The 13608-nt window shown below is 34.5% G+C and overlaps 1 protein-coding gene across 4 annotated transcripts in view; it reads left to right on the top strand.

The window, feature by feature from the left end:
- Nucleotides 1-13608, top strand: part of CDH20 (cadherin 20) — a 274337-nt gene that overhangs the window by 176537 nt on the left and 84192 nt on the right. For all 4 annotated transcript variants that reach the window (XM_074279063.1, XM_074279060.1, XM_074279062.1 and 1 more), the window contains one exon: nucleotides 11534-11664. The gene's annotated coding sequence lies outside the window, so the exon portion shown is untranslated. The remainder of the gene's footprint in view (nucleotides 1-11533; nucleotides 11665-13608) is intronic.

Genomic DNA, 13608 nt, shown 5'->3' with positions numbered 1-13608 from the left:
CAAGTTTTTTTAAATATATTTATTGGTTCAATATCTGGGGTGTCCAAGGGGGACCAGCACCTCTGTTGCAATGTCTTGCCAAACATTTTTTTCAGAGCTGCTCATCTACCTTTGGTGTTCATTTTCACCTCTCACCTGTATCTCCAAGAAACTGTAGCATACACAACAGCCAAACCAGAGTAAAACATTGTAGCAGATGAGTTAAGTCAGTTGAAGGTAACCAACACGTCTAAAAACTCATCAGTGAAAGGTATTTTTAGCCCAAGCTTGTGAAGACTTTGCCAGACAGAATGGGCAAATTTGTTCCAACAGTCATGAAGGCAACTGAAGTGGATGCTGTGGAGTGCTGAATGGGATATCAAAAATGCTAAGGTGATCCACTTCAGCTGAGAAGGTGATCCACTACATCCAAGGCCATTGCCAGTGGTGTTTCTTTTATCCTATCACTGAACTTTGATGACTTAACAAGAGAATGAGATTCATAACTTTGCACAAATCTGCCTCACTTAAATCAAATTCACATACAAGTCAAAACATCACCAATGATGTCATTATCCTAGAAAATGAAGGACAAACAATGTATCTGCCATGTGCAAGGCACCATGATAGGTGCTTAAGATTAAAAAAAATAATAACTTGATTCTTGCCCAACAAAAGGAATACAATCTAGTAAATAGATAAGACATCTAGATAAGTAAATACACTATGTATTAGAAAAGTATTGTGTATAAAAAAGAAGTAAAAGAGATTCAAAGAAGGAATAATCATTCTTCTGGGAAGTAGAAGGTGGTGTATCCCTGTGCAGGCAGTACTGCCTGAGTTAGGACTTGGAAAAGGAGAAGGATGTGATCAGGCAAATACTAGAGAGAACATTTCAAAAATGAGGGCAACATATGGAAAGGATTGCAGACAGAATTAGACAGGGTAAGGTTGTGAAGGAAGAGGAATCCTTTTGGCTAGAATGTAGAGTGAATAAAAAGAAATATAAAATAAGGCTATAAGGGTAGCTTGGAAATAGACCATTGCAGGCCTGGAAATCCCTATTAAAGGAATCTTTCTAGGGAGACATACTCTTGCTGATAGACCATAAACAGAATGAGGCCATCTGAAATGTTCATATAACAAGTAACTGATTTTTTATTGCCCATTTTCCCGATATTTCTATTCAATCACACCCCCCAATATGTTATCTGAACAGCTGACACCACTTCCTCCTCCTCTTTTTCCCTCCATGTAAAACATTCATGTATACAATAGGAAGTAGTTAGGCAATTGTCCAGGAATCTCCCCTTCCATCTGTTTTCTGGCAGCACTGATTCACCATGTTGTTCAACCCTGGCAGCCTGTGTATACCAGTCAGAGTATAGCAAGCTATGTGAAGCTGATGGTTTCCTGTCAAAATGATTACAGAATCATGAGCCCTATGAGCCCAAAAGAGAAGGCTGGCTTTCCTAGTCCTGAAAGAAGCTGAAAAAAAAGCCACACCTATTAATCAGAAGTTGAGTGTAAAATAACTCATGTCAGCCAGACTACTTAATATGATAGATTAAACATAAGAAACCCAACCCATTCTTCAAGGCCCAGAGCCAATGTCACCTCCTACGTAAAGCCTGCTTTGATTCCTTCAGTCAGTAAAGTTCTTTCTTCTAAGAACCCACAGCATGTTACTTGTATGTTTCTATGAATATATGATATACTAAACTCTATATCAGTCATTAGAATTCATTGGGGAAAACCCTGATATTGGGAAAGATTGAAAACAAAAGGAAAAGAAGATGGCAAAGGATTAAATGGATATAGTGTCATAGAAATGAACATGAGTTTGGACAGACTTCAGGAAATGGTTGAGCATTAGAAAGTCTAGCATACTATGGTCCATGTGTTCACAAAGAACCAGATATAACTGAATGATTAAACAATAACAAAACTATAAAGTGGTTATTTTTGTATACATCTAATCATACTCTAAGAAATAAGAAACTGTTTGTCAAAGGGGGCTATTCCTTATTTTCCTATCTTCTCAATGAAGTGCAATTAGAAATAGTAAATGTTTAATGAAAATATATTGAATAAAAAGAGTGTGAGAAGAATGAAGCCAACCTAGATTTGAAAATAAGTTTTTATATTTTAGTCAAACCATCTGAACTCTGCTTTTAAAATCTGGATATAAAGTATAATACATTTGAATTGTTATGGATTAGTGTTAAAATCCATGAAGTCATCAAACTCAGTAAGTTGTCCATTATGTTTATTTCTATGTAGCAAAGAATTTGATCATTTAAAAAATACATTCCTATAATTTCATCTGTTCATGGAATCAAAGTTTCTCAGTTTTTTTTTCTATATATTCTCTCTTCCTTTGATAAGAAGATGATTATGTTCACAAAGAGTGTATTTTAAAATGAACCGTGACATATTATACATCTTTAGTACATTCAAATTCTGGACATTGCTCTTCATAGATTTCTTATTGGGTAAGACAGTTTTAAGTACCTTGGATCTAGTTGTTTAAAAAATAAATTCTTATTTTCTGATGTCTGGTGAGTAAATAGTAGTAAGTCACTTTTTAGAAGATTCCTTAGATTTTGGAAGGAGGAGAGTAAAAACAAACTGAAAAGTATAAATCTAAGATCAAAAAAGTAAAGATTAGCTCTTAATAATACCAACTCTGCCAATCTTTCAACTTCCTTACCTTTTCAAAAAGAACATTTTCTTGTAATACTTTCAAATAACATCCCTTGAAAGAAGTGAAATTGCTTTCCACTCTCTTACTAGGTGAGAATCCTGCATTTCAATCTACTTTTCAGTCTAAAGAAGGTTAATAAAAAGGATTATTAGTGTTAATTTTAGGTTATAACACAATTTTGGGGGAAAATTATTATAATTTGATCCCAAAATATTATTAAAATGAGCTTGATATTTTAATCAAGAACATGCTTCCTATTTAAGGAAAAATACATTGTTTAGAGTAGGGAAGCTAGAGTGGGGTATAGTAGATTGAGCGCTGGGTCTATAAATCAGGAAAATTCACTTGCTGTGTTCAAATCTTAGTCTCAGACACTTAATAACTCTGTTATTCTGAGCAAGTCACTTAATCCTTTATTCCCTCAAATTTTTTTATCTGTAAAATGAGCTAGAAAAGGAAGTGCAAACCACTCCAGTATTTTTGTTAAGAAAACTCCAATTGGGATCACAAAGCATCAGACACAACTGAAATGCCTGAACAACAACATGATGCCTAAGATTTGCTTATGGAGTCAAATATTACTGCTCTTTCTTTGTGACCTTCAATCCTGACAAGATGCCCAAGATGCCACCATTGATGTAGTTAATGACTAGGAAGTGAATGAAGAAATATTAGAAAAACTCTATTATGTGCCCTTCTCCACTTTATCTGGCATAGTTCTTGAAATGATAGTAATACTTAAAAGATAAGAGAAAGGAAGTAGAAGTATAACCACTAACAAAAGAAGATGAAATTATCCCTATATGCAGACAACATATATTTACTTAGAAAACCCTAAAGAATTAGTGAAGAAACTAATTGAGACAATTAATAACTTAAGTTAAATATAGCATAAAATAAATTTGCAAAAAAATTTTATAACATGACAAAAAGGAGGAAAAAATAGAGAAATCTCTTTGAAAAATCCATACAAAATGCATAAGATATCTGAAAGTTTATCTACTAACATAGTTACAACTTAACTTTTTACAATTAAAATACATTCTTTATAGAAATGAAGGAAGATATAGGGGGAAAGTCATTGCCCATGATTGGACCATGCCAAAATAATAAAAATGGCACCTAATTTAATTTATACATTCAATGTCATATAAGTCAAACTAACTAGAGCTTCCTAAGACTAATAATATTTAAAAATCATCTGGACTAATAAAGATACTATAATCAGAGGAAAATGATGGAAAATAATAGGTATAAAAGGAGAATAGCATTTGCAAGCTGTAACTTATATTAGAGAGTAATACTTCCACTTAAAACTATTTGGGTTACAAAAATTAAAGTGTCTATGAGTGGAGTATACTAAAGAAGCAAGAATAAGATCCAACTAATCTTAGGAGTGTTCAGTAAAGCTAATGATATAAATTATGTGAGGGAAGAGTTTTTTGCCCAATAAGTCCTCATGGAGAAACTGGAAAATGGTTTTGGGGGATTTAAAAATGGTTTAAAACAGGATTATACAAATCTGTTACAAGCAAATTGACTAAATATGAAAGATAATTTTAGTGGAGGAAAATAAAAAGAAGTATCTTTTTTGTAGCTATTAGGGAATATTACAAAATACATAATAGACCAGAGAGAGGAAACTAAAAAATAGATCATTCTGGTATTTTGCTATGTTGATACAAAGAAAAATTTTGTACAGTAAAAATAGCATATATGAGTAATTAGAAAACATAGTAAAACTTATATGAACTGATGCAGAGTAAACAGAGCCAGTAATGCAACGTGAATAATTACCTCAGTGATATAAAAGAGAAAAACATTAAAGCAAAATTAAATGCTCCATAATTGTAATGGCCAGTCTTGAACCTAGATAGAAAATGAATCTCCCTTATTTGCCTGAAAAGAGAGAAGACTATGAGTATAGAATGCCCCATTCTATAAAATGAAGGGGTTGAACTGACTTATTTCTAATATCTAATCATTCTAATATCTTACATCATATAGAGCTATGATCTTATGAATTGATGCTTATAATATTAGAGTTAATTGGCATATCAGTTGGTTTTTCTACAGTCTTTTGTTTTCTTTGTTCCACGAAAGGTTGATTGGATGGAAGAAGAGAAATTATATCCAGAAATACCTATAATTTTAAAACAAGGAAAGAAAATACAAGTTTTTAATATCTAACAATATTTGGGATACTTAATGGTAAATTCTTCCAAATGATACACATGTATTAGGCAGGGGTTGTCACAGCCAGCTTGAATAGACTCACAAGAACTTATCATTAAATTTTCAGTATAAGCATGTCTACCTTGGAAACTGATAAACGCTACAAATAAGAGCTTTCCTTATAATGTTGTTGCTTTCTACACTTAAGAAAGCAATAGCTAAAATGTTAATAATGTAGATTAAAATTAAAAGTGTGTCATGTATTATTTTCCCCCAGAAGTATGGTTGTTAATTTTTGCCAGAACACCACTTACCCATCTGTCTCATAAGGAGATAGGGCCAGAGGTAAAAGTTCTAGATATCTGGGATTTAACCAAGGTCTCAATAGCAGAGTAATTTGAAGTATTATTTGTAAATGATAACCATAAAGTGAAGTCATCAGCATTAAAAAATAATAATAACATGTATAGTCAAAGGTCAAAGTGACAAATAGCAAACCAGAAGAGCAATAAACAAAACAAAATCAGAAAACATGTAAGGCTACCAGAAGCCTTAAGATGGTTCACTTCACTCATTGTCCTAATGATGGCATTATTATTTGTACTGGATTTCACATACCACTACTCTCTACCATTCCAAACTCCCTTAAAGGCAACACAGAAGCAAGCTCAGACAGATTGCCACCTGTTCTATATCAATCATCCTTCTTTTCTTTAGTCCTTTGGCCATCTTTTCACTGACAAATGTGCCTCATATCGTGCCCATATTGGTGAGAATTTTATGATCTCAGTCTATATATTGCTACTATTTGGGAAGCTGACACTTTCTACACATTATCAGTAAACTGGATTTAAAAATAAAACAAAACAGAAAACTTTTTGGGATAAACTAAATGGACTTTTAAAGCACAGCACTACCAGGTTTCCAATTGCCCATTAGCCATCAGTTGCTACTGTTTTGAATTCAAAAGCCCTTGAGAAAACCCCTCTTTGCCACTTTTCACTAAAGTAATGAAAGTCAGAAAAGGAAAATCATCTCCCTTATCCTTCCTTTCACTCTTCCTGCTCCCCTTCCCATCCATTAAAGCAGCAGGAGTACGTTCATTTTATTTTGTTTTCCTATATATTGTTCAGAAACCAGAAGGTGAAAATCAGATTGACTGCATAAAAAGGCCAACTCTAGGAGTTCTCTCTATTGCCAGAAATTTTAATTCTAAGGAAAGCCTTAAAGCAAATCATGTGGTATGTCCTTCTGCTCTGGCAGCTACCATCAGGAAGTTTGCCTGGCCCACATTTCACCTAGCAGCCATAATTCTACCCCATATTGAATGATACTGATATGAAGTAGCACATCATTCCTCTTATTATATGTATGGATGGCAGAAATGGCAAGCTAAGGAGCCAGAAGATTAAATTCCTACTTCAAGTAACTGCATAGAATTATTGCTATGGTCTCCAAAGGATGAAAAAAGTCAATTTTAAGACTTGAAGAGAGGCAGAGTCTCCTATAATTTGAGAATTGAAAGGTTGGAAAAAGACATCTAATCCAAGCTCCTCATTTTATACATAAAGAGAATAAGACCTCGGGAGATGAAATGATTTGCCCTTCCTTCTTTTCTTTTTTCATTCATTCAACAAGCATTTATTTAAAGATCCAGTGAGTACCAGGTACTATGAGTCTATAAAGACAAAACTTAAGGAAATTAGGAAATATAAAATGTATTAGAGATTAATATTCAATAACTGGGATTCAAACTCAGATCTCCTGACTCCCAACACACTTTTCTTTCTCTTGCACTAACTTCGAACCTTAAGAATCAAGTTACCAATTTGATATATAGAATTAAAAGAGTGAATCTGAAAAAAAATTAGTGAGACTAAGTAAAATTTCCTATTCTTTCCATTAAGAAGATTCACAGAGAGAGAGAGAAAATAGTTGTATTAAATGTTTAGTTTCTTCTGTCTGCTCTGCCTAAGATATTTCCTATTCAATTCAGCAGAGAATAATTGGTCAGTAAATTACCCTATTGTCATGTCATATATCCTAGTCAGTGGTCTTATCTTTCAGTAATTCATTGTTTCTATTCTGTTGGATAGACTACATCCCATGATGCCATCTTACTACTTAATGTTCAATATAGGTCGTGGAAGATGATAATAAAATTATCCAAGAAGGCACAACTCTCTTATGTCATTCTGGACTTTATTTTTCCTAAAAAGAGATAACTAAGAGAATAACAAAACCTTCCTTTGCCTCTAATTTATTTCCTCATTTATTGTACCCTCTTGTCACTGTTATGATCTCTACCCATGAGAAAATATTTCCATTCATTCATTGCACCCTCCTCCATTCCACTTCCCCCAAAAAAGTTTAACTAGGCAATTGGCTCTAGATTTTGTGCTTTATATACAAACTGTTTATGACAATCACAGAGCTGGGGGAAGAAATGTGACTGGGCTGTGCTCCTGGAAAACTGAAGCCAATTTCAAAATCCAATTTTGAAAGGAAATGCTGTGTTTGTTTCATGTCAGCTTCTCCTTCAGATCAGAAAAGGGGGAGGGGAAGGAAATGCCGAACAAAGCTAAAGCTGTTGGCCTGGCTTGGTTATTTCCAAGCAAAGAGAGGGCAGATGGAAAGCCATTTCTTGGCTCTCCTTCCACATCTTGTCTGTCTTCAGTCACTTTAGAAGCAGCTGAGCAAAGCTTAACCCCTGTTGAAAGAGAGTTAAAAAAACATTCATTGCAAATGTTTATATAAATAACATTATTTAAAACTTTAGACCGAGTTGTTACATAAACAGGTGGTCTTTCAGTTTAAGCATTTGGGATCTGTTAAGCTTCTTGTCAAGTTCATCATGGAGTTTTTCTCTATTTGCCTGTGCGAATTCACACAGGCTACATTCAGGGGCTCAGGAGGAGACGGATGGGGTAATCAGAGGTAAAAGGTCTCAGACCTAATACAATCTCTGATCAGAGGTAAGAGATATCTGAAGCAAAACTTTTGGCAAACTAAGAATTAGCTTCAGTCTAAAACAGTCCAATCCAATCAATATTTATTAAGCACCTACTAATTGCTAGGCACTATGCTAAGTGCTAAAGATACAATTAATAAAAAGAGATCCCCTGCTTACAATGTAATATGAGAGGAAGAGGCAGAAACAACACACTAAAGGGATGGGGGAATGGGAACAATTTTTACCAGTGGACATGAATCAGCTGAAACAGAAATTGGAGAGAACTTTGGTCAGACAAGGAAGACCCCAAGGTCATCCACAACATCCCCCCACTATATCAGCCGTCATTCTGACTTTTGTCTTGCCATTGGACTTTGCTGATTCTGGAAGAAAGAGTAAAGTTAATGACTTTGTGCAACCTGCCACAATTAAATCCAATTCATGCACAAATCAAGATATTACCCCATGATATTTACTGATCCTCTTCAACAAAAGTAAAAGATAAACAGCAACAGAGGCAGCAGCAGGAAAATGGGCAATGGGAGGTATAGAACACTTACCTAACATGGAGGCATTTAGTTCTATAGATTTGAAACCAGGCAAAGGAGCAGATCCAAAGTGGAGTAAGCCATTCTGCCCTCAAGGAGGCATATATACCAAGATCTAGATTATCTGATTATCTGATATCTAGATAGTTAAGTCTAGCTAGTTCTCTTTCTAATCATCTGCTTGTACATGTAAAAACATATGTATGATACAAATGCTTACTTATTATTTGTGTATCTACATAGCTCTCTATACTACACCTCCTATCTATATCTATCTATCTATCTATCTATCTATCTATCTATCAATCTATGTGTAAACCATGTATCTATAGCCATAGGTAGCTATGTACATGTTGATATATAGATAGAGATGCAGTGTTGGGCATTAATAAAATTTTTCTAAGAATTTGTCCATAAAAATATTTAAGATGCATTTGTCAAATAAGCTTTTATTCTAGCCAACTTTACAGTAGAAACTCAATTTTTTCCTGTTACTAACTAGTAAAAAAAAAAGCGTTGTTGTCTTTTGTATCTAAAGACTACTAGGCTGAGGCAAAAGAATAATAACTATTTGCTCTTGTTCTGCTGGCTTCCTGCATCCAAGTTAGATAACATGGATTTTTAAGTTTTTTTTTTTTTATTTTCTTGCCCACTCTTGCAGACACATAGCTTGCAAAGGGCATGGTGGAAAGACTTGTGTATAAAGAACATGATTTTATTAGTTATGGTGATTACAGAGACATGCAAAACCAAGCTACATCATCTACGAAAACAACATATCCCATGACTGCTGTCTACAACACGACTCCTCTATTGGCTGTATCCAATCTATTTCTACGCTTTATTGTCACTGATCAAAAATAGGCTTGTTCCCTACTTCCTTCTGTTTTCTTGCTGAAAAAGCAGAGGCACTGATAAGCCCAAGCTCAATTTGTTCTGGCAATTATTGGAAAGCTCCTACTGTGAGGGAGGGAGGGCACTGCTCATTGGTGCAGAACGACATGCAGTCCTCTAGGGGCCAAACAAAAGGAGTTCCTGCCTTTCACCAAGTTTATTCAGGCATATATAGATATATTGGTTGAAGTACTAGCTCATTCACATATTAATGGGAAAAAAGAGAGAGAAGAACCTGGGGGGAGGGAGTAAGAACAGAACAAGAGACTATCAAATGACTACAGAGATGGAAGGAATAAAAACAAATGTGAATGTGGGGAGGAGAGGAGAAGGCAAAGAATTCCTACTTCTTACTGTGTGGGAGATTAGCATTATGACAATAATAAGAATACTTTCCAGTTTGAAAAAGGTTTACAGTTTTCAAAGCCATTCTACACACATTATCTCATGAGTTTTACTACAACCCAATGAAATTATGCTCTTATTATGGATAAAGGTTACTGTGAGATAAGTCTGCAATGTGAAATGGAAGGAAGTTGTAATTCTGTGGTTGAGGTATAGTCTTCCTCTTCCTCTAGCCCTCATCTCCCTTCCTATCTCCTTCAGACAAGCAGTGTTTTACATTAATTCAACCCAAATGAAACAGTTAGGATGAAATACTGTTGAGGTACATTCAAAAGTATAATTCTCCTGAAACAAGTGTGTAACTTTATTAAAAAACCAAAGTGCTAGCCAAAAGGTGAAAGAAATATATTACATTATTATGAAAAAAGAACTTATATGAGAAAAAGCTGAAATAGCACTTCTTTTAAAATTGACATGTGAAGGCTTTTATAACATAGTGAAAAAGGTTGCTTTTCCTTAATACTTTTCTTTACTCTTTGTTATGAACAGAAGGATAAAATGTTTATAGATAAGGTCATTGTAAAGTCTATGCCATGGTACATGTGCCTGCCTGAGTCTGAATATTCTCATCTTCCCCCTTTTAAACTACACAATAATGTTAATTGTTCTAGCAATTGGAAAAATCCCTTCTAGAGTGAAGACAGCTGACAAGGAGAAGAGCAATGTCAAAATCAGGTCTATGACATGCCAGGAATAATTTCTTGCAATAAAAATTTACGATTCCAAAGGAAAAGCAATAAATTGAAATAAGAGGGCTGGGTGGGAATAAAGTTAATTTTAAAATCCTATATTAGCGGTCTTTCTTTAATCGTAATAACTGGGATTTTTCAAAATAAAAGCACTAATAACTACATTTTTCCCTATTAATGACAATGGTGAATGAAGTGTGTGAATCATTAGAGCATTAGAGAATGATTCCTCTCGTCCTATGTTGCTCCTGATAGATAAACTAAGAGTAGAAGTTTAAAAGATAAAATATACCATAAAGCTGCTGGGGAAAGTGAACCACAGTCCCCAGTGAAATCATTTCTTATAGTAATTAGGAGTCCATTTGTTGCAGTATTAAGTGCCTCCGGCAAACTCAACAAACCAGGTCCTGACTGTGGTTAATGACATATTTCTTAGGGAGTATTACTTAATTAACAATAATTTGAAAGGGCAGCTCAGTTGAGATACTACATTTACTTACTAGAAGCACGAGCAGTAGTAAATGAAAAGGATGTGCAATCTGTTAGTTTTCCCCTTGTCTTCAGTTTCTGGAATATCATGCAGATGCTAAGTTTTTGCCGTGAGATATTTTCGGCTATCCATACTGCTTGCATGTCCAAGGAAGTTTAACTCTCACTAAATATTCTGGGTATGAACTGTCTATTGCACAAGGCTACATGAGGTCCCCTGCAATCTGATTTTGTTAAGATATCTGCAGGATCTCAAATACTCAGAGACAATATCCTTTATTTTCTCCCTTTTCTCTTGAATAGGGAAGGGGAGGGAGACAGAGGGCATCTGCTATCCCCTCTCTATAGTCTGTTACCATCTTCCCCACCCCCCACCCATGCATCATTTGTGCCTAATCATCTCAACATAATTGTGTCCTGTTGTTTTCCTTGCCTTCCCAAGAAGGTTTTTGTTGTATCAGCATCTTCTTGGTAGTTACTTATGTATACCTTCTCCCTGGGCCAGTGGACACTTTTAGACTGGGCACTGACAGACAGAGGGCAAGAAAAGTCATTGCCTTTAGCAGTCCCAATTGAGTCGTGATACCATCCATTCCCCTCAAAGTCACAAGTCTAAAATGCACACTTGTGAGCCTTTTTTTGTTTTCTCCCTAAGAGCCGATTTTCTTTTCTTTCTTTCTTTCTTTCCTTAAAGGATTGCAAATTCAGGAGTACTCCAAGATAAATGGTTTCTGAAATACGGCAGCAACTATCAGTATGAACTGAATTCTTGAAATAAAGTTCAGAGAAAAGCAAAGTAGCATTATCTCTGGAAGAAAAGAAAAGGTAAGTTTTAAACAAAATTTTATATGATTTTCCACAAGTCACTTCTTTATGGGATGTTTTAGGTAAGTTAATGTAACAAAAGAGATTATAATTTTCTGCTAACAGAAAATGAATGTCATTTGGCTCCTGGGGGATGTGAACAAAGCTATCTGCGAAAGTTATTTTAAATTATTATTAGGTTGCTGTTAATTGTGATCACCAGTGTCCCTTAAAACTCCTGCCAAGGGAAAATCTTTATCTAGACTTGATTTGTGATAAACTTGGTAATTGAAAAGTTGATTTGGAACACAATTATTAAGCAAAACAATCTCGGTTCATGGGATTTTGAAAAGACAATCCACAAGTTTCCCATGCCAAGCTCCCTACTTATATTTGGAAGTAGATGTATATGGGGGCTTGTATAGAGCCTTAGTGGTTTCCACAGTGGATTGAGATTGATTGCAGGAGCACAAGAGTTTTCTCCTTGCTTCTTTTAAATTCAAAGTACCTCTCTCTCAAATAATATCAAAGGCCTCTGATTGAACACATCTCCCTGCAGGATTTTATCACAGGGCATGTTTTATTATGTACAATAGAATCAGATTGATATAATATGGCATCTGTGGCTGAACATCTTGTTTAGAGACAACTTGTGAAAATAGTTTTTAATCTTTCTCTTGAAGCCTAATTTGATGTTATTAGACAATCTTGGCATTGGAGTATTGGCTATTAGGACTGGAATCAGCTTGATTTATCATGATATATATTCAATTAACAACTCTTTGATTTTAGCCTTCACTTAGTATTACTACTTTGAAGAGAAGTTCTTAATTTTTTTTCCAGAGTATAGATAAGATGTGTACATTTGACCCTGTTCAGATGTTCATGACCCTTTCAGATCAGAGGAGGGGCAAGAAAGAGAGGTGGAGTTTTTTTTTTTTTTTTTTTGCTAGTTTTTTAGCTTTAACAAATATTAGTTCATCTACAAAATGAAGGAGTTGGACTGGATAGTCTCAAAAGAACTTTCTAGATCTAAATCTGTACTCCTATGATCTCATTAAATATTCCTAGGAGAATGACAATCAATTACATTGTAGTGAGTATTGATTTGACTGAATTTACATATTTAAGAGTCCCAAATCAATTCAGCGATATGGACGGAATGATGATGCATACTGATCTAATTCAGTGAGCTCCAGCAGACATTTAAAAATTACATAATGATGCTATAGAAGAGTTCACACTGCATAGGGAAAACAATCCTATCTGAGATCATAGTAAAAGCAAGGATATACTCTGATTGGCAAGTAGCAATGTCCCCAAACAAGGTTAGCATAACGCATTTACCAATGGTGTCACCAACTTATTAATAAAATCAACCAATAGGCAATGAAAAATATTAATTTTTTTTATTCGTCATACTTATTTTCCATCAAACTAGTGTGGAGATAGCGAGTATAATATTAAACTCATTTGGTCACAAAAGGATTTTATTGTTAAAGGGTTCAGTTAATTCTTTTCATTGGAAATTTGTAATTTGAACTCTTATTTCAAGTGTCATTAATAAACTAGTTGGAACAAAAGAGTTTTGCATTTAATATTTCATATAGTAGGAAATATGAAGAAAAAATGATAAATCTTGAAATGTAATTGAGTCAGTCCCTTAAACTGTCTCCAAAAGATGAGACACCCACTAATATTACATTAATCCCTCAACAATCCCAATAAACAAATAGCAAAGAAATAAGTGAATAAATATATAAATACATTGTACCTATGTAAATAGGAAGAGAGACAGAGCTAAGACATCCATAGAAAAAAATTCCCTGACTTCCATTGTTTCATAATTTTTAAAGTCTCAATAAGAAAAGCTTTCTTTGTTTCAATCTGAATCCCTTATGCTGTTTGAATCATCTGAGATTATACCCACTTTTTTCTCTCCACTTCTGGTCAATACTTCTCTAT

The sequence above is a fragment of the Sminthopsis crassicaudata genome, chromosome 1 (genome assembly GCF_048593235.1).
Source record: "Sminthopsis crassicaudata isolate SCR6 chromosome 1, ASM4859323v1, whole genome shotgun sequence".
Taxonomy (NCBI): Eukaryota; Metazoa; Chordata; class Mammalia; order Dasyuromorphia; family Dasyuridae; genus Sminthopsis; species Sminthopsis crassicaudata.
The sequence above is the reverse complement of the archived record's forward strand: the minus strand, read 5'-3'. Positions and strand labels throughout refer to the sequence as shown.